This window comes from Macaca thibetana, chromosome 11, assembly GCF_024542745.1.
Source record: "Macaca thibetana thibetana isolate TM-01 chromosome 11, ASM2454274v1, whole genome shotgun sequence".
In the NCBI taxonomy this organism is placed as follows: domain Eukaryota; kingdom Metazoa; phylum Chordata; class Mammalia; order Primates; family Cercopithecidae; genus Macaca; species Macaca thibetana.
In genome coordinates this window covers 125,647,531-125,667,500 of record NC_065588.1, presented here as the reverse complement: position 1 = coordinate 125,667,500, position 19,970 = coordinate 125,647,531, and the positions used below count along the sequence as shown (strand labels likewise).

The 19,970-nt window shown below is 43.0% G+C and overlaps 1 protein-coding gene and 1 pseudogene across 1 annotated transcript in view; both read left to right on the top strand.

The window, feature by feature from the left end:
• LOC126930551 (protein FAM133B-like) overlaps window positions 1-19,970 on the top strand; it is a 1,157,570-nt pseudogene that overhangs the window by 837,092 nt on the left and 300,508 nt on the right.
• Window positions 1-19,970, top strand: part of TMEM132D (transmembrane protein 132D) — an 840,394-nt gene that overhangs the window by 592,361 nt on the left and 228,063 nt on the right. The gene's annotated exons all lie outside the window — the stretch shown is intronic.

The window sequence follows — 19,970 nt, the reverse complement described above, 5'->3', positions numbered from 1 at the left end:
CTGACAGTCATTTAACATCCAAAATGGTAAGTTGATCAATATCCATCTAGAGCTACTATTTACCTCTTCCAGGCAGATAAAGGCATCTTACCTAGGACGTTTGTATTCCACCAAATATTCTCTAGAAGTGTGTATCCAAGAATAGCGCCAAAATTGGCTGAATTATGACGGCTCTTTCTTTTCCCAAACTCCAGTTGATAAATCCATTACTATCTAAGTGGTATGTGCTATTTATTGTGTTTTAGTATTCATTTAAGAATTAAGAGGTGTTCTGCTGTTTCCGAAGGATCATTTTATTTTGCCTCTGTATTCAATTTATGATTTCTAAACAAGGCAGCGGGTCATCAAGTATTTTGAAGGCAAGTGATAGGAAGTAAGCCCTGCTTGTTTATGGAAATGTTGGCCAAAGTAGTTTTTGTGGCAGAGAAACGGAAGGGAATTAATTAACTAATTGCCTTTTCATGGATGCTTTGCAAGTTATGTACATGATGTACCACAGATTCAAATTAGATTCCTTTCACATCAAAAACTCCTTTGTAGAGTTTTCTTTATCCACCTGTGCAGATACTTTATGGATGTTGACATATCATGCATAGGGTGTAGGGTAAAGAAAACATGGTTCCCAATCCCATGGAGTGAGCAGTAAGGATGTAGGAGACAGATTAGGAACAAGTAAATGAATAAGTCAGTAAAAATGGCAGGTATCAAACAGCATGCTGTAACATATAACAGTATTGTGATCGAGAATTAAAGATTAGGTAAAGAAGGATCCTTCATTTGGAAGATCAGATAGGGTCAGCCTATAAACTGAGGCTTGAAGAACTAAAGAGGGGTCAGGCAAGGTGCAAAGGATATGGATGTTGCCGATAGAGGAAACTTTACCCTGAAAGCTTGAAGGAGAGAAAGAACTTGAAGTAACCAGTGTGGCCAGAATGCAATGAGTTCGAGAGAAATGTCTCAAGGTAAGTTTGGAGATGGTGTCTAGACTGTATTCCTAGTGTAATAGTTAGGATGTGGGGGTATCAATGAGAAAATAAGAAAATCATACATTTTATGCTTTTAGAAATCATTTGTGAGTGGAGATTGCATCAAAAGAAAGCAGGATGGAAGCAGCAAGACCAACTGCAAAGACTATTGCAGAGTCCAGCTAAGAAGCCAGTAGTGGCTTGGACTGTCTTGGTGCAGAGATAAGAGGGCAGATTCGAATGATCTGCAGTTGCAGCAACGAGTAAGTGCTCAGGAGACTTGTTCCTCAAGGGTTATGTGAGTGTTGAGGGACAGAAGAGAATGTCTGAGGAAGCTTCTGTGTCTGATTTCGAACAAACAGTTGTATGGAGGACCTGTGTATGGAAGAGGAGAAGAGAGGGATGAGATGCTTTTAAGGGGGTAATCAAGCATTTTATTTTGGATATGTAAATTTTGAGAAGCCTGGGAAATAGAAGGGCTAAGGTTTTAAACTCCATTTAAATCCTATGTTCACTGCCTGAAAAGAAATCTGTAGGTTTGAATTCGCAAATAAGCATGAGGCAGAAGGTTCAGCTGTGGTATTTTCAGTGATGTTGAAAAAATAGTAACAATAACAATGACAGGTGATAGTAAGATACTGATTGCCTACTTTCTGTTCGGTTCAATAGGTGTTTCCAGTCAGTGTCTCTTGGTTGGATTGTACTCTTTTCATGGGGTGCTCGAGTTTCTCTCTAAATCTCCTAGAAACTCTTTAAAATCTTTCTGCATTAACATATGCACCCATTTTGGAACTAGTAGCACTAAGTTTAAAACAAATTTGAATAGTACCTCTAAGAATGTCATGACTTACATTTGGGATTGCTAAATTTGCTTAGACAAAAAAAAAAAAAAAAAAAAAAAAAAAATCAGTCTATTGTCCTATGTTACTTCTTTATGTCAAATCTTAAAATATTTGAGGCAGTTTGAGTTAAAGGTTCATCAAATCTCCAACAGCTCCACAATCTCCAGACCTACCTGTCTCACTAGCAGATTCTTAGAACTGCTCCTTTTCCTTGGCCCATGTTCCGTGGCTTTTCCTTGGCCAGTTGGGCGCTCACTCCCAGGTCTGCAGTGTCTTTAGTGCTCTAACCTGGTCCAGGAGTTCTCATTCTTGTCTAGATTTGCTCTGCCCTGTGATTTCCTAAGTCAGCATTTCCTAAATGGATGAGACGTAGAACACTGGTGCTCTGAATATTATCGATTTTGCATTTTAAAAAAAGGCTCTGGCAAGAATGTGAAATGCTGGGTTAACCAAAGTCAGCAGACTTCTCTGCTATAGGAACACTCAGAACCATAAATAATGACCATTTGCCACATAGGAGGAATTAAAATATTGTATTCCACAGGGTTCTTTACCATAAAATCCTATTTGCTGGTGGAATTCCTAGTTTCCCAAGTCACAACAATCAACATCTGTGTTGTGCCATGGAATGTGTTCTGGGAGAACATATTTGAACCATTGATTATAATACAATTCGTTTGTTAATATGTTTTGCAAAAAGGTGAAATGTACGTAGATAGATTAAAAATGTTAAGTTGGGTAAATTATGGAAGGCATGTCATGCTGGAGCTGGTCTTCAGACCTCTTTTTAGCTATCCAACTTATCTACTGGGTAAGCCAGAAGAAGTCACTTGATTTCTTTTGAATTTCTTCATCTACAAATGAGATAATATTATCAAACTTTCTTAATTTTGCATGGATGTTGTGAAAATAGATATAACTACAACACTTAGATGTGCTTTTTAGCTTTTGGTAACCGAGGTGTTATATAAACCCCAGGCCTTGTTTATACTGTGGTTATAATAAGCAGTGTAACTTTTCTACTGGGGAGCCCTGAGATAACATTGTCAGAGAAAAAGAAGTGGCTGAACAGAACAACTTCTCTGAGTTAAACCCGTTCCCTGACAGCTGGCTGGTGGGTGAGCTGCTGAGCTCTGAGATTTGAAGTGGCATTTACAGAAGACCTTATTTTGAGAAGACACCACGGGGAAATTATAACAAGTGTTATTTAACAGTTCTGATTATGATTTTTTTCTATCTCTGCTTTGTATCTACACTTTGATCCAAATTAATATTTATTTATGCTAATAATAGCAAACCCAGATGGATTCTTACTATGCACCCAGCACTGCTCACAAAGACCTTGTGTGGACTGGAGGCCAAGGTGGGCAGATCACTTGAGGTCAAGAGTTCAAGACCAGCCTGGCCAACATGGAAAAACCCTGTCTCTACTAAAAATACAAAAATTAGCTGGGCATAGTGGCACACGCCTATAATCTCAGCTACTTGAGAGGCATGACAATCACTTGAACCTGGGAAGTGGAGGTTTCAGTGAGCTGAGATTGCACCACTGTACTCCAGCCTGACAGAGCAAGACCCTATCAAAAAAAAAAAAAAAATCCAAGTATGGTATTCAGGGGTGTGGCAGGGGAACTTTTGCAAGATGCCGCCATATAAGTGGGAAGGAGCTAAGAGGATATGGGATTGTTTAGGCTGTGACCTGGACTTCACATGGTAACATCAGGACATGGTATTGTTCAAGCCATGATGTGGACTTTGCATGGTATTGTAGAATATGGGATTGTTCAGACTGTGACCTGGTCTTTGCATGGTATTGTAGGATATGGGATTGTTCAGGCCATGACCTGGCCTTTGCATGGTATCAGAGGATATGGGATCATTCAAGCCGTGACCTGTCCTTTGCATGGTGTCGCAAGAGTAGAGTTGTTAGGCAAGGAGTTGACATTTTGAAAGATCACACCAGCAACCGTGTGGAGTCAGTGACTCTGCTTACAGACTGCGATGGTTGAAATGTGGCAACTGGATTGGGCTCATGGATAGCCAGATAGTCGGTAAGACATTATTTCTAGGTATGAGTATGAGGGTGTTTCTTCCTTAGTTTCCATAAGAGAATAGAATTTAAATCAGTATACCAAATAAAGATCCACCCTCAGCAGTGTGGGCTGACACCATCTAATCCATCAAGGGCGCAAGTAGAACACAAAGGTGGAGGCAGGGTGAATTTCCCCTCTGTCTTCTTGAGCTGGGACTTCCAGCCTCTCCTGCCCTCAGGCATTGGAGCTCCTGGTTTTCAGGCCTTTGGACAGAGAGATTTACACTCACCCCACCCCCACCAACCCACCCACCTACAGTTCTCAGGATTTCTGCTTGCAAATCACACCACCAGCTTTCCTGGGTCCCCAGCTTGCCAATGGCAGAGCATGGGACTTCTCAGCCTCCATAATCATATGAGCCAATTTCCATAACAAATCTTTTCATGCACATCTGTGTATATCCTGTTGGCTCTGCTTCTCAGGAGAACCCTGACTAATACGGAGGCTCTGCAGAGTCCCGGCGAATGATGATGGTGGTGGGCTCTGCAGAGTCTCGGCGAATGATGATGGTGGTGGGCTCTGCAGAGTCTTGGCGAGTGATGATGGTAGTGGGCTCTGCAGAGTCCTGGTGAGTGATGATGGTGGTGGGCTCTGCAGAGTCCTGGTGAGTGATGATGCTGGTGGGCTCTGCAGAGTCTTGGCGGGTGATGATGGTGGTGGGCTCTGCAGAGTCTCGGTGGGTGATGATGGTGGTGGGCTCTGCAGAGTCTCGGCGAGTGATGATGGTGGTGGGCTCTGCAGAGTCTCGGCGAGTGATGGTGGTGGTGGGCTCTGCAGAGTGCCGGCGAATGATGATGGTGGTGGGCTCTGCAAAGTCCTGGTGGGTGATGATGGTGGTGGGCTCTGCAGAGTCTCGGCGAGTGATGATGGTGGTGGGCTCTGCAGAGTCCTGGTGAGTGATGATGGTGGTGGGCTCTGCAGAGACCTGGTGAGTGATGATGGCGGTGGGCTTGCAGAGTCCTGGTGAGTGATGATGGTGGTGGGCTCTGCAAAGTCCTGGTGGGTGATGATGGTGGTGGGCTCTGCAGAGTCTCGGCGAGTGATGATGGTGGTGGGCTCTGTAGAATCTCGGCGAGTGATGATGGTGGTGGGCTCTGCAGAGTCTCGGCGAGTGATGATGGTGGTGGGCTCTGCAGAGTCCTGGTGAGTGATGATGGTGGTGGGCTCTGCAGAGACCTGGTGAGTGATGATGGCAGTGGGCTCTGCAGAGTCCTGGTGAGTGATGACGGTGGTGGGCTCTGCAGAGTGCCGGCGAATGATGATGGTGGTGGGCTCTGCAAAGTCCTGGTGGGTGATGATCGTGGTGGGCTCTGCAGAGTCTCGGCGAGTGATGATGGTGGTGGGCTCTGTAGAATCTCGGCGAGTGATGATGCTGGTGGGCTCTGCAGAGTCTCGGCGAGTGATGATGGTGGTGGGCTCTGCAGAGTGCTGGTGAGTGATGATGGTGGTGGGCTCTGCAGAGCGCTGGTGAGTGATGATGGTGGTGGGCTCTGTAGAGTGCTGGTGAGTGATGACGGTGGTGGGCTCTGCAGAGTCTCGGCAAGTGATGATGGTGGTGGCTGCAACGGACACCCTGGTGGTGAGAACTGGATGGCACTGGTTGATGTGTTGGCTGTGGAGGCATCAGTGCTTGCTGATGGATTGAACATATGTTGGGAGGTGGAATTAAGGACCCGCACTTGTAAGTGGGGTAGAAGACATTGGTTTCTAGCCCTCGGTTCTTCCACCTTTGGAGCAGACGTGGGATTGAGAGCCTCATAGCAAGAAAAACAAGACTAGGAACGCACAGCTGGCAATGGGCTGTCTTTGGGATCCAGGCCTCTGTCCCTTGCTTTATATCCACACGTTTGCTTTGGTCTCACGTGGGTGGAGCCTCTCCCTCTCCCACTGACTTTGAGCTCGAGCTTCGCTGCGTGAGTTGCTTTGGCCGAGGGGCTGTTGGCGGATGTAAAAGGAGTCGACGCTGAACACGTGCTTATGGGGTAGGTTTTCCCTCTGCTGCTTCTGCCATGGTTATGAGAAAAATACGCTCCAGTGGCCTGCTGGTCCCAGAAGAAAAGGCGGCATCTGGAATGGGCCTGAGCCCAGCCCAAAAGCTAGAACCCAGGCCCGCTGCCTTCCTGAGCCCAGCTGACCCGCAGACCCCAGCCTGCAGCAAAGCATCAGCAGCTGGCCCACAGATCAGGGCTGGAAGGAAGGTGAACTTTATGTTGTATGCCAGGGGCTGTTTAATGGAGAGCCCTCAGAGACGCATCCTGGCCTTGCCATAGAAAAGGTGGCAGAGGCCAGGGATGGTGGCTCATGCTTGTAATCCCTGAACTTTGGAAGGCCAAGGCGGGCAGATCACTTGAGGTCAGGAGTTCGAGACCAGCCTGGCCAACATGGTGAAACCCCGTCTCTACTAAAACTGCAAAAATTAGCCAGGTGTGGTGACACACGCCTATAATCCCAGCTACTCAGGAGGCTGAGGCAGGATAATCACTTGAACCTGGGAGGCAGAGGTTTCAGTGAGCCGATATCACACCATTGCACTCCAGCCCGGCAATGGAGCGAGACTCCATCAAAAAAACAAAAAAATAAAAACAAAAGGTGGCAGACAAGCCTGATGGATGTGGATAGACCTTGTTCTTGCTTCTCAAGATTTTGAGCCCAGAAAACCACTAGGATTCACAGTAGCTGTAGTTTATGTCCTTTAGACAGATGCTATAGACAATAGTTGTGTTTTTTTTTTTAAAAGGCCTATTGGTGCTATTATAGTCTTTTCCAATGCATGTGCTTAAAATATTATATTCTCTTCAGCAGCATCATCGCCTGAGACAATAGAATATGGTGCTTAAGAACTGGAGCCTTGAAATCAGACTAAGCTGATGGTGAATCCTGTGTCTGTTCTGGTGTTGGGCATTTAATTTAATCACCCTAAACCTCAGTTTCCTCATTCGTAAATGGGAGCGATGACCACCACCCACCAGGCCACCCACCAGGCTTGTGGAGGAGGGCGGATTTGATTAAATAATGCACAAAGTCATCTAGAATAGTGCCCAAGACAAAGTGGGTACTCAATAAACGTTAGCTTTTGCTCTTATGGTGGCAGCTGTGATTGTTGCTGTGACTGGCTTTATGGATGAAACTGAAGGCCCCATATTCTTGCCTAAATGTGTATGAGTTCCCAATTTGGAAAACTGGAGTAATGTCTGTGCTTTTGAAGCAAGTTACATGAGGAAGTAATTAGCATGGACATTTAAAGTTCCTAGGTGGGCCTCTTTTTTGTAAACATTGCTAACGGCATCTTTGTTCAACATTTACTGAGCAAATGTTAGGAAATACAAGGAGAGAAGGAGGTGAGAGGATGTAGCTTTGAGCCCCCATAGCTCATATGGTGTATGCTGTGTACAAACTCCTGAAGGGAGATTCAGACATTTATAATATAGAGACTAGATAAGACCAAATCTTGGAAGAAGCTTAAATAAACAGAGCAGCAAACCAGGAAGTCTGTTCCAATGGGAGGGTCCTTGCTAGAAGAGGAGAGTTCCTTGATTTCCAGCTTCTGCTCTCAGGACAGTGGTAGACTAAATACCTCAAATTGTTTGCATCCTAAACCCTTGGAATCTATGAGTGTTGACTTACATGGCGGCAGGGACTTTGGAGTTGTGCCTAGAGATGTGAGGTGAGGAGATGATTCTTGATCATTTGTATGTGTGTAACCACAAGTGTCCTTGTATAAGAGGGAGACAGGAGGGGGGTAACGGCAGTAGGGAGTGTGAGGAAAGAGGATAGGTTGAAGTGAAGCACCAGATTGGAGGAATGAAACGAACAGGCCACGAGCTATGAGATTCAGGCAACCTCTGCGTGCATTTGACACAATATTTGTAACAGCAACTATAATTGATTTAACTATTAATTTCTGTATTACATTTTCCTAGTTTTTCTATAGGTATAGCTTCAAAATGTTTATGTTTTAAAGCATCCACTACAAATGTTAATGTCCAAAGCAAGTCTTTAGAAATGTCAAAATTCCAGTTATCTCTTTGTTAATAAATATTCAACATTGATAGGAAGAAAAAAAAAAAAAAGACAAGGGAAGAGATTCTCCCCTGAAGTCTCCAGAAGGAACATAGTCTTTCCAACATACCCATTTTATACCGCTACCCTCCCGAAATGAAAAATAGTAATTTGTTGTTTCAAGCCACTAAGTTTGTGGCAACATGTTACAGCATCCATAGGGAAAACCGTAACAGGTACATTGCACGTGTGTGGACTCCTGAGTTAGGTGGGTGCCCAGTGATATTCATGGTCACATTTCTTCATCCCAAGTCCTGGCCACTGAGCAGTCATCGAATGTCTTTTTATCTTAATAGATCGATGACGTTCCCATTTTTATGGCTCTCAGAACCCTCTCCTCTTATGGGGTTCCTATGTGGCAACTGGCCTTGTTTTGCAGTTAATCACTTCTCTGAGTGTTGGTCGGCCTTGAGAGTATTGGATTCAGACCACACACTCCTGCATCTTAACTAAGTAGCTGGCTCAAGTATTCTCTATCTCCTCTACGATGACTTGATTCCCCAGTGCATTTCAAATGGCACGTTAGAACAGCCGCTGCTCTAAGAATCTCCTTTGTGCCCAAACTCCAAATGTGCGGAGACTCACAAAAGAAAAGGTCTGAGGTTTATTTCTTCATTTTTTCACCTTTAAAAAAAAATCAACCTTTTAAGCACTAAAGATATGTTTATGGCTTTGAATATTATCAGATTTCAAAGCACAAGGAAAGTCCTTGAGGTTTGAAGTTTGCCTATGAAAATGATTAAGCATAATTGGAAAGCAGTCAGTTCAGCATGGTTCATTGAAGAGACCTGTTTAACTTTACGGCACAAAAGGTTCATAGAAATATTAGCTTCCTCTTTTTTAGCACCACTGTGAGAACACCCTGAAGGACATCTGGAAATGGTATAATTCCCATTTCCCTTTTTTCTCAGCAGTAAATTAAATCTAATACCAATAAAGCAGTGAAAATTATATTTTGTCGTTAATAGTCTTTACATGTTCCAAGAGCTTTAAAAAAAGACAAAAAGAATCTGATTGTTCAATGTGTCCAGTTTGATGAGATATAGGGTGGGGCACTCCCATGAATTGTCACATATAAAACATTCTCTGGGCTTTCTTAGCTATCTGTAAATGATTCTTTAAATTGTTTGGTAACCCATATGTGCTTTGGAGAAAATCAATTAAATGAAAAACAGTTAATTTTTTTTTCTTGCAATCGGAAAAAAAACAAAAATGTTCAACTGTATGAAACAGAAAAGAGATACTTATTGACTTCCATAAAAAAGTCTGCATGTGGATTTCAGGTATGGCTTGATGCAGGAGCTCCAACAGTATCATCAGCACCAGTTTTGCTCTTCTCACATTTTAGCTCTGGATTTCCCTGTATGGTTGCCTTGGCCACCCACAGGCTGACCCCAGCACCTCCAGGTTCCTACCATTCTTTCCATTCACAGTCCTTGCAGAAAACAAAATAACCTATCTCCCAAGAATTCCAACCAACATCTCATGGCTCTGTTTGACTAAATCAGATGTCATATCTGAACCACTTTGGCTCTGATGAGCCACACCTAAGTCACAGATCGACCCTGGGAACTTCCTTCTGAAGCGCTTGGCCTGAAAGTGCAGTGCAGTTGGTTTTATGAAGGAAAGCTGAGGTTCTGACATCAAAGTTATTAATAGAACAAGTGTTTTGAATGGCAAAAACCCTTGCCAGTGACCATGTCTTTTAAGTCTCATGCTAAGAGGAGGTGTATCGTCAGCACATTTAATAATGAGCGCTCATAAAGGAGAGCCTTTGACGGGGGCCACCTTATCCAGTGCCTGTCACTGAGCCACCAAATGGCCATTCCCCTTCTTTGGGTCTCTATAGATGGGCCTGGAGGACATCACGTTAAGTGAAATAAGCCAGACACAGAAAGACAAATACTGCAGGATTTCACTCATATGTGAAATCTAAAATTAAAATAAAAAGAGTTGTATTACAGAAGCAGAAAGTAGAACCGTGGTTACCAGAAATAGGGGAGCCAGACAGAAGGATTGTGGGGTGGATGGGGAGAGGTTGGTTAATGGGTACACAGCGACAACTGGATAGGAGGAAGCAGTTCTGGTGTTTTACTGTATGGTGGGGTGATGATGGTTAACAGTGAGGACTTATTTATTACAAAATGGCTAGACAAGAGCTTTTGAATGTTTTGACTACAAAGAAATGATAAATGTGTGATGGACATGCTTAAACACTCTGGTTTGACCATTGTACAACATATATATGTATCAAAATGTCAAACTGAACCCTGTAAACATACACAGTTGCAATGTGTCGATGCATTTTAAAACATAAAAAACATTGAAAAGCAGGAGTGTGACTTTGCAAGCTGTAGGTTTACTTTAGCTCTAAAACTCTGAGATAAAGCATTCAGTCTTCCTCAAGCCTGTCGTTGCTTATGATAGACCTTGATCATTTTCTCTGCCTTGTCATTCCTTTATCTTCTGCTGGAGATGATCCTGCCCTCTACACCCATGAGGTGGTGATATGGATTCATGTTGGTTTTCAAATGTTTCCATGTCTCCCCACCTCTAGTAAGAGTGTGGCATGATCCTTTTCTTTTCCCTTGTGGTTGAGTAAAGTCAACTGACCAGTTCTTCCTAAAAAAAAATTTAGTCACCAGCTCAAAAGCCTCCAGAGCAATCTTTCTGTCTGGCTTGGTGTCTGACGATGTTCAGGATACTGGCTGCTTAAGTAGCCTGGGTCCCAGAACATGGGTTCAGGGAGAGCAGCGTCCCCAGCTGACCTGTGACAGGTGTGCAGCGTGACGAGGAAATCAACCTTTGTTAAAGCACCAGGGCGATGAGGTCGTTTGATAACAACCTGATAACCTCGCTTACCCAGACTGACACAGGATGCTCACAGGGCCACCCTTCATCCGCCACCCTGTACCCTGGCCGCAGATGAGTAATTAAGGCATGGAAATACCCTGTGCAGCTGACCCGATCAGATTCTCTCCTGAGCACCTTAAACTAGAAAGGAAAACCACAGAGCCTGGAGTGCTTTGAAGCTGATTTTCACTAACAGCAGACACGTGAGCTGCTGCTGGGATCCCTTTCTGGTCCTGGTTCTTACCCTTCTGCAGACCTGCTTTCTCAGCTATTTTTTAAATTCTCAAGTGTGTCCTAATATCTTTCCTGTAAATCCCTGCATCGCTTAAATGATCCAAAGTTGCTTTCTGTTGCTGGCAGCAAATGGCTTGCCTTGAACCCACTGTGAGGCCTAGCCAGGCCAAACTCACTCGGGATGGTCTGTGGGGGTCAGGGTGAGAGAACTGGGCTAAAGAACGTGCACCAAATGCATCTTTGCTCTATTTCAGAATCTCTGTGCCCCACCTGGTTCCAGGACCTTCAGCTAGTTTTTCCAGCCCCCTGCTACAGTGGCAACAAACTCCACATTGATTCTAGGACCTTTCTCTGACAATAAAGAGGGGGTCTCCCTGCGTGTCCAGGCTGTCCTTCCCCAGGCTCTTCTGTGGACTCTGAAACAGGAAACGTTTTCTGGACAGGCACATACATTTTACCCAGAGGCAGAGAGGAATTAGCACCCTGCAGGGCAAACTACTGACCAATTGACAAATGGAAACTGGTTGATAAATTCCTCCCCAAATGAAGTGTTCTGAGAAGCATTCCTTTGTACTGTCTTCCAGAGTCTGGCAACAATGAGCGATCTCTGGTGCTTGATTCCAATTACTAATGAGCCTGGTAGTGTATACTCACACCAGCCTCCTTGATTCCCTGACTCACCAGTCCCTGCTCTGGGGGCTGACACCCCCTCAGACATTAATAGCACATAACCTTTGCTGGCTTCGGGCTCTGTTTTCTAGGAAGCGCAGAATGAGCTACTGTTTATGAGTTAGTCAGGAGAAACTGGCACTTCGTCTCTCTTGAATGCCTTTAACGTATCTCACACCGTGGATGGGAAGGTGTAGGAAACTTCAGGAAAACAGAATTACAGCCTATATCTAGATTTATCTGTCACTCGGGGAAAGAAACAGGAATAGGGTTCAGAAGCTGCTGACACTTGTCTACTGATCATGAAGAGAATAAAGGCAAAGTCTGTAACACAAAGTATTCTCGTATTCGGCACGAAGAACATCTTGTTGCTTCTAGGATGGAACTAAAGGTGATTTAGAAGTAACCAGGGAGATAACTCTGTTGCAGTGAATAGAACACCGTGCTTAGATTAAAATACTTGTTCTTCCATTTTGCCTTTTGCAAACCATTTAACCTCACCAAGCATCTCTTCACAATAACATCGGGAGGTTTAAATGAGATAACGTACTCAAAATCACACAGTGCATAAAAAGCAATCAGAATAGTGTTGTTGTTCAAGCTAGACTTCTAGTGAAGCATGGTGGAATGTTTACTTATATTTACAGTTGCATGAGTCAGGCTCTCCAGAAAAACAGAACCAATAGGATGTGTGTGTGTATGTATGTGTGTGTGAGTATGTGCATGTTAATATACGTATGTATATATACATGTGTGTGCATGTTCATATGTATGTATATATGCATGTGCATGTTCGTATGTATGTATGTGAGTGTGTGTGTGTGTGCTCAATTGTGGGTGAGTATAGTTGGCCCTTTGTATTTTCGAGTTCCACATTTGTGGATTAACCAACCACGGGTGGAAAATATTCAGAAAAATACATACAGAGTAATAGTACAACAATAAAAAAGAATACAAGATGTAAAAATACATATAACAAGTATTGACATAGCATTTACATTGTATTAGGTATTGTAAGTAATCTAGAGATGATTTAAAGTGTGTGATCAGATGTACATAGGTTATATGCAAATATTAAGACTTTTGTATAAGAACTTGAGCATCCTTGGCTTAGCTATTCATGGTGTCCTGGAACCAATCCCCTGTGGATACAGTGGAATGATTTTTTATGTGTGTATGTGTGTATATAAATAATTATTATAAAGAATTGGCTCAAAATTAGCTGGGCATGGTGGTGCACGCCTGTAACCCCAGCTACTCAGGAGGCTGAGGCAGGAGAATCACTTGAACCCGGGAGGCAGAGGTTGCAGTGAGCCGAGATCGTGCCATTGCACTCCGGCCTGGGCAAAAAGGGTGAGATTCCATCTCAAAAAATAAATAAATAAATAAAAGGCTAATATGATTTCAGAGGCAGGGAAGTCCAAAATCTGCAGCACAAGTCTAGCCGGCAGTGTTCCATCGTGTCTAGCTGGCAGTGTTCCATCATGTCTAGCCGGCAGTGTTCCGTCGTGTCTAGCCTGCAGTGTTCCGTCGTGTCTAGCCAGCAGTGTTCCGTCGTGTCTAGCCCGCAGTGTTCCATCGTGTCTAGCCCGCAGTGTTCCGTAGCGGTCATCTTCTATGGAACTACGATGAATCAGTGTTGCAGGTGACATGCAAAGGCAGTCTGCTGAGAATTCTCTCTTCCTTGCAGGAGGCCAATCTTTTTGTTCTATGTAAGCCTTCAACTGATTGGATGAGGCCCACCCACATTATGGAGGGCAATTTGCATTATTCAAAGTTCATCTCATCAAAAAACACCCTAACAGAAACACTCAGGATAACATTTGACCAAATATCTGGGCACCCTGTGGTCCAGGCAAGTTGACATGCAAAATGAACCATCATAATAGGAAATGATTATTTCTCAAAAATCCCACCAAACTGGAGAAAACAGTACATAGTCATAGGAGATATTTCAGAAAACTTTGAAAGATGGAAAGTACATTATCATTTGGTAACTAGATTAGCAGAGCAGAGGTAGCTAACTGCCTGCAGGAGGGTGATGGGAGCAAACATTGAAAAAAAATAGAGAAAATAAAAATGCTTGGGACCTGGAGTTTCCTGGTATCTTGGATAGAGCTGAAAACAGGAAGGCAAGTTAAAACTGTATGTAAGAAACATTTTAGACTCCACAGATCCCCTCTCTTAGCCCTTGCATCCAGTCACCTGTCCCTTAAACTCCCACTGGAAGACTAAAGGTATCTGTCTGGAAAGGGTAAATGAGAAATGTTCTGGCATCGGGACATCTGTCCCAGCTGAGAGACAGGGCAAGGCCCCGTGTTGAGCATGGGGCACAGCTGTAAAGATTCATATATAATAGTGAGATTCTCCCCAGGCTACCTTCCTTGTGTAAGCCCCAAATCACTAAGACAGATAGGGAAGGCAATTTATGATTTTATTACAAGCTTCATTGCATTGTTTCACTTTATAACATATTTTGTCTAATGACCTTGTTTTACAGATTAGGGGATGGACATAAAGACCTGTCAGCCATTGATTACCAATACCCATAATTTGTATTCAAGGCATTGAAAATCTTGAAGGGTATTCTGAATCATGGTAAAAACATTGAACTTTAGTTCATATACTTCCCTCTGTTCTAATTATATAAATATTGATGATCCATATGTGGAAATAATGTCCTGCGCCTCAAACATAAAAATGCAAGATAGTTTTATAACTTTACAAGGGTGCAACCCAATTTCTTTTTCAAGTTTCCAAATGTTGCTCGTTTTCAGGAATGAAATCTGTTACTGTGGGGGCCCCCCTCTCCTTTTCATTTTTGGTTGTGTTTATGCTCTGGGAAGCGCCAGAACAGGAGTCCCCAACCCCCAGGCTATGGACCAGTATTGGTTGGTGGCCAGTTAGGAACCGGGCCACACAGCAGAAGGCGAGAGACGGGCAAGCAAGTGAAGCTTCATCTGTATTTACGGCTGCTCCCCATGGCTCACATTATTACTATCCAAGCTCTACCTCCTGTCAGATCAGTGGCGGCATTAGATTCTCTTGGGAGCACAAACCCTACTGTGCACTGCACATGCAAAGGATCTAGGTTGCACGCTCCTTGTGAGAATCTAATGCCTGATGATCTGTTACTGTCTCCACCACCCCCAGATGGAACCATCTCGTTGCAGGAAAACAAGCTCAGGGCTCCAACTCCTTCTACATTATGGTGAATTGTATAATTATTTCATTGTATGTTATTATGTAAGAATAATAGAAATAAAGTGCACAATAAATGTAATGCACTTGAATCATCCCAAAACCATCCCGCCACCAGTCTTTGGAAAAATTGTCTTCTACAAAACTGGTCCCTGGTGACAGAAAGGCTGGGTTCTCCTGCCCCAGAACACACTTCCAAAGCATGTGGGGATGGAAATATCTGACTGAATAACTTCTTCATGTAAGCATCTTCTGAGACCCAGGTGTCCATCTGGCTTTAATGCATTGGCTTTGCTGCTCCCAAATCCTCAGGATGACCTCTTTAACCCCCACCTACATGGTGAACTGGGTTTTCGGGTCCAGAGGCTCTCGTGGCTATTTCCGCGATACTCCTGGGCACATGAGGATGCGTCCACTGCCTCCCTACCACCCTCGGGCACAAGAAATCTCCAGGATGATATGCAAAGCCCTGTCAGGCTAGTCAAGTCTCTGTCAATTTCTCTCTCTGGATACCCTCCACGTCCCTGGGAACAGATAACAGGGCCCCTCTACTCTCAGATCCTCTCCCTCCTTGGCTCATTCTGGGAAACAGATCCACCAACATCTCTACTTCTCTGCTAACTACCCTCCCTCCCTTTTAGTTTGAGGACTACGTTGTGGACATGGAGCAGCCCTTGTTATTAGGCACCGAATCTTCCTTCAGATCCTTAGCATTTCCTGTACCTTTGTTCTAGACTTGTGAAAATCGTTCTAGAATTGTGAAAGCCAAGAAGGTCTTTCTCTCCTTTTTTCATTTTCTCCTCTACTTTCTCGCATCTCATCCCATGCAATGGCATAATCAACTGTGAATACGTCTGTGTTATTGGTAATTATATGTTATTAAAAGTTATTTCTTTGTAATCTTCAATAATATCAATTGTACTTTCTGAGTGAGTATCCTTGCATGTATCTATACTCATCTCTGAGTGATTATCCTTTCATGTATCTATACTCATCTATATTAACAATAATTGGTGGCAGGATAGGAGGAACCAGAGGTTAGGTTTATAAATATGGAACTGAATTGAGATGCTCAAGAGGAGGGTAGCAGTGAGCTAGTCTGTTTTCTTTTGGTCATTAACCCTAGCCCTTCTCTAATTAAAGGATTCTCCATAAAGGATGGATCAATCTCATTTGCACTCATGGCTGTGATTTGATTAGCAATGAAGGGCTTGCATAGCTCCCTCTTCTCTTTAAGAATCGTTGGCTCCTCGGGAGTCAGTTACAGCCACTTTCAAACAGGCTAACGGGGAGCAAGATGACAGGCTTCTTCCGTCGTTTCTCTGCTGACCACATTAGGACTACGTTTTGGAAAGAGCAGAGAAAATATTATCATGAAGACCAAGCTTCTTGTCTATCAGTGTAACAAAAAGGAAGACTTAGTAATCTTCTTATTGATGAGGATGAACTTATTGTGCTCAATCATGGGGAAAATGTGAAGAGGGCCAATAGATATGAATGTTGATCCTTATTATTCTTCCAGCTCATGCTTATTAATTTCATCCTAACATGATAGGCATGCCCTTAGCATAACAACCCATGCTTTCTCCCTTCCATGGAGGTGGGGGCTGTGGACTCATATGAAAAGGCTTCCTGCCCCATCTTCTATCTCCCGTTTTACTCCCCCCATCCCCCTTAAAACCCATGTATTCTATCCTTCTGATTCCTCCTAGCAAACCTTATGTCCTTCTCCATTCTTCCATTATCGTGAGGTTGGCTTTGACCTTCCCCAGCCTCCCAGCCTCTGCTCAGAACAGAAATCAGGCTTTCTTTCTCTGAACCTCAATAGCCCCATAGCCATTTCCAACCCCTCTTCCCCTAGAGTTTCTCCCCCTTCCGACTCCTCCACCCACACACCATACACAATTCTAGAGGGAGGCAGGGGGATCTTGAGGAGAAACCTGTTGACCACGTGCTGTCAGAATAACTAAATCAAGATTTGTTTGCAAAGAGCTTGGATTCTAATTCCATAGCCTGTGTTCCAACTTTTACAGACATTTTCCATAGCCTTTGTTCTGTTACAAAAGTAATTAAGTTCCTTGAAAGTTGACCCATCCAGGTGGAGAGGGAAGAGATGGAGGACTCGGTCTCAGTTTAATAGTTCAGTTTCAGGCAAAAAGACATCCAGAACAAGAAGAAAACAAGCGAGTTGCAAGTATTTGAGATCATTGTAAGGAGGAGCCAAAGGGAAAGATTTATAGATAAGATAAATTCCTCTTTAAGAAAGCCTAGTAAAGTGAAGTTGCACCATAATTACTTTTAACCTACAAGCTGCCTCTAGAAATGAACCCCAGGAAGACGAAACCTTATTATTTAATTCCTCAATAATGAATACATATATTAGCATGCATTAAAATTAGAGCTGCATAATATTAAAACAAAATAGAATAAATCCTGCAGAGTATTTCTCCAGCCATGCCCCGTTGACTGATGGGGAGTTTATAGTTAACTTAAAATCAGAGGATTTAGTCCAGATACCTGCAACTAAAATTCCGTTTGGTGTCTCTCTTTAGTGTAGCCCAGTAGTTCTTTAATATTTATGCCCAGGAAAATCACGTTATTGCTTTGGATACATGAAACCTTCGACACTATACTTTATGGGCAATTTAAGGAAGATTTTAAGAGTAATGAACTTTATGCAATTTCCGCCTTAAGCTCTGACTCTGGGACTGAATCCTCTGGGAAAATGCAACTTCATTATGCAGTAAATAGAGAATCTGGCCCTACCAAATTAACGAGGTCTACACTGAAAGTGTATCCTTGCCATGGGTTACAAATCATTTAGTTGAGGTCAACAACTTAGTAGACTGTCTGCTTTTATTGTGAATGTTAATTACAGAAATGATTCCTGAATATATTATCATGTTTAAAATATTGCAAATAAGGCTACCGCCCCATATCCTGAAACCTTGTCCTGTCATTAGAAATGAACAGTTTCAAACTGCATATCCTTCTAAACCTTTTTCTATACTTTTATATACATTTGTGCACACATAAAACCTATACCAAATTTTCATGATTTTATTTCAACATAAATGGTTTCCCTCTGTAACTGTTGTTTTGCAACTTACTTTTCTTTTGATCAACAATAATTCTTGAGATCTATGCATGTGTGTACACAAAGACCTAGCTTATCTCTGCTAGCTGCAGTTCAGGTGTGTTAATTAGAATAGTGTAGGTTATGCTTCAATAACCTGTTACTTGAAGTCTCAGTGTCTTAGCACAGCAGAAATCTGTTTATCACACATGTAAAGTTGAGTCTAGGTGGTCAGAGAGGCCCTTCCATGTAGTGACTCAGGGATCTAGGCTTTTCCCTTTTCGAGATGCTCCCACCTCAGTGCATGGCTTCCAGGATTAAACTGAAAGGGAAACAAAGAGGTGAGGAAAAACATTGACTGTCTTGTGAACCTTTCATTTTAAAATAAGTTGAACTTAAATATACGTCACAAAATTAATGGAATTCTCAGAGTTCCTTTACTAAGCTTCCCTAAATGTTAACATGTTATGTAACCACAATACAATGATCAAAACCAGGAAATAAACATTGATACGAACCTATTAATAAATACAGACCCATTCAAATTCCACCGGTTTTCCCTTTTCTGGCATGCGTGATCCAATCCAGAGCTGCACATTGTGTAGGGTGGCTGCATCTGCTTAGTCTCTCTCAGTCCAGAATAATTTCTTGCACTCTTAGTTTTCTATGGCCTTGTCTTCATTGATGTATTGATTGACAGAGATGAGGTCTTGCTATGTTGTCCAGGCTGGACTTAAACTTCTGGGCTCAAGTCATCCTCCCTCCTTAATCTCCTGAATAGCTGGGACTGCAGGCAGTTGCTAGACCCCTGACCTTGTCATATTTAGTTAGCACTAACCAATTAGTTAGTATATTACCCCTCAATTTGACTTTGGTTAATATTTTTTGTGATTGAAGTGCAGTTGTGCTTTTTGGATTTTTCCATTGCAACAAGGACAATTAACATTAGTTCTTTTTGCTTTTCCTTTTTTTACTGAGATGGAGTTTCACTCTTGTCACCCGAGCTGGAGTACAATGGCACTATCTAGGCTCACTGCAACCTCCGCCTCCCAGGTTCAAGTGATTCTCCTGCCTCAGCCTTCTGAGTAGCTGGAATTACAGGCGCCTGCCACCACACCCAGCTAATTTTGTATTTTTAGTAGAGACGGGGTTTCACCATGTTGGCCAGGCTGGTCTTGAACTCCTGAACTCAGGTGATCCACCTGCCTCGGCCTCCCAAAGTGCTGGGATTACAGGTGTGAGCCACGGTTCCTGACCAGGACAATTAACATTAGTTCTACCTTTTCGACAAAATCTCAAGTACACAATACATTACTGTTAACTGAAGGACAAGGTTTTATGAGTCTTTCGAATTTTTTCACTTTACGTAACTTAAACTCTATGCCTATTGAGCAACATCTACCCATTCCCCCCAATACCCCCATCCCTGGCACCCACCATTCTACTGTCTGCTTCTATGAGTTTGACTGTTTTAGAGACCTCCATTCATAGGAGGTCTCTAAAATAGTACAGTACAAATCATACAGTATTTGTCCTTTGTGACTGGCTTATCTGACTTAGCATAATGTCCTTAAGGTTTCTTCACGTTGTCACATGTTGCAGAATTTTCTTCTTTATTAGACTGAAGCATATCCCATTGTGTGTATGTACTACTCTTTCTTCATCCACTCATTCACTGATGGACATTTAGGTTGTTTCCATGCCTTGGCTATTGTGAACATTCTGCAGCAAACAGGGGGAGTGCTAGTATCTCTCCCAGATCCTAATTTCCATTATTTTGGATAAATACCTAGCAGTTCTATTTGTAATCCTTTCAAGGAACCTCCTTACTGTTTTTGCATAGCAGCTGCACCATTTTGCATTCTTACCAAGAGTGTACAAGGGATCCAATTTCTCCAAATGCTTCTCAACGCTTGCTGTCTTTGTCTTCATAATAATAACCATCCTAACAGGCATGAGATGATATCTCACTGTGGTT